The sequence below is a fragment of the Macrobrachium rosenbergii genome, chromosome 43 (assembly GCF_040412425.1).
Source record: "Macrobrachium rosenbergii isolate ZJJX-2024 chromosome 43, ASM4041242v1, whole genome shotgun sequence".
Taxonomy (NCBI): Eukaryota; Metazoa; Arthropoda; class Malacostraca; order Decapoda; family Palaemonidae; genus Macrobrachium; species Macrobrachium rosenbergii.
Window position 1 is genome coordinate 31,967,123 of NC_089783.1, and position 2,002 is coordinate 31,969,124.

The following is a 2,002-nucleotide window of genomic DNA, read 5'->3' on the forward strand; positions in this document are numbered from 1 at the left end:
GTCGACTGGACATAAGAGGCTTAGGTCAGCTGAGGTACTACAAATGGCTTTCAGTAAATGGGCCGTGATTGTTCTGCTCTTTCCGTGGCTGTTGTGGTACGGTAATATTTTTAAACGTTTTCCTATAATCTAAGATAACAGGCTTCCGTCTACCACTTCAAGTTTTATTACTCATTAATTAGTATTTTGTATACTATTATATGGTACGCAAGTGATTAAGCTGGATTACTGCAGTGGATTTGGAGAGGAATAAACTTGATTGCTCACCTGATTTTGGGTCTGTGAATGAATGAAAGGCGTTTTTCTGTCTCTGCATACCAGTTTCGTCCACTTACAATTAACTTTCACCTGCACAGTTTCCCCAGTGAAGAAGTCAATGCTAAATAAGTAATGCCGGCTAAATTGAAATCAGCATATTTAATGAAAAAACGAAAGTCGCAACATTTCGAATTTGATAAATTGAAAAAATTCCTATGATCACTTTTGTGCGAATTAGTAGTTTACATATAATATCTAAATTTGAGCAGGCTGTTACTTCCGAAAAGTTTGTAGTATCACAATTCTTGAAATTCAACAAAGGAAATAATGATGAAAACGCATTATCAGAGAACATTGGTTACGTCAGTGAACGGCATAAGATATTCATCGTTAATTTTATAAAAGATTTCACAATAATAAATAAAGTTATTGCTGAGATAAATAAAATGACAAAAAGCAAAAAAAAAAAAAAAAAAAAAAAATTGCAACTCTTTGTTCTTCCCCTCACCTGTCCTTACTCATTGCACATGAGATATTGCCGTATGCAATATCCTCTTCGTAAGTACGTTCTTCCTTTTTAACCCCTGTCGTATCCTTCCTGCTCAAAATGCAGTCTTAATCAGTCTTTATTTTCTTTTCATTTCCTTCATTTTTCATATGCTGAAATATCGTAATTGGAGTTGGCGTATATTACCCTTTGCTCTCCCGTCTCCAGATCTCTCGTCCAATAAGCGGACAGAGAGAGAGAGAGAGAGAGAGAGAGAGAGAGAGAGAGAGAGAGAGAGAGAGAGAGAGAGAGATAAAACAATAGCGAGGTCTCAGACAACTAGGAATCAAGCCTCGTTCGTCATACACATTACGTCCTTACCTGGTTGTTGGTGCAAGGTGTGAGAAAAAGCGCCGTCTTCGTAAAACCTCTTGTTTACTACACCCTGTGCATAACCCTCATCGTGGACTGGGCTCTGGATTCAGATCCTATCGGTCGCTGTTTCTCTCGCGTTCGGGGTTAGGTCAGCTCTTGATCCACCTCTTTTAATTCTCCAGACCTTTGCGTATAGGTCAGTGTTATTATTTTCGTGCGAGCCAGTTCCTCGTTGGAGAGTCGCAGAGTTCTCGGCTAACACTGCCAGGCCCGAGTTGTCGTCTCCGGCCAATGAAGAATTAGAAGAATTTATTTCTGGTGATAGAAATTCATTTCTCGCTATAATGTGGTTCGGATTCCACAATAAGCTGTAGGTCCCGTTGCTAGGTAACCAGTTGGTTCTTAGCCACGTAAAATAAGTCTAATCCTTCGGGCCAGCCCTAGGAGAGCTGTTAATCAGCTCAGAGGTCTGGTTAAACTAAGGTATACTTAACTTTTTTCGTGCGAGCCCATTACTGAATCAGAGACATGTTCTTACCGACTCTTTCGCACCTTTTTTAAAATAGCAAGAATAATAGCTCTCTGTCATATATCTCTTGGAATATAAGACGACACCACTGGCATTGCGAAATAATGCATTGCCTACCATATGCACATTAATCATACGCACCTGCATTCATGCCTCATCTGGGACTGATAAACATGAATGATAATGACCATACGAAAGATTGCTCAGATCCTGTCTGTGAATATACACACGATGGATGATGCTTCAATCCGTATCGGTTTTTTATTGTTTTTTTTTTTTTTTTTTTTACATTCTATCCAGTCTGCAGTCTGTTGACATGCAGTACTGAATGCGCGCAAAGGGTGTGTGTATGT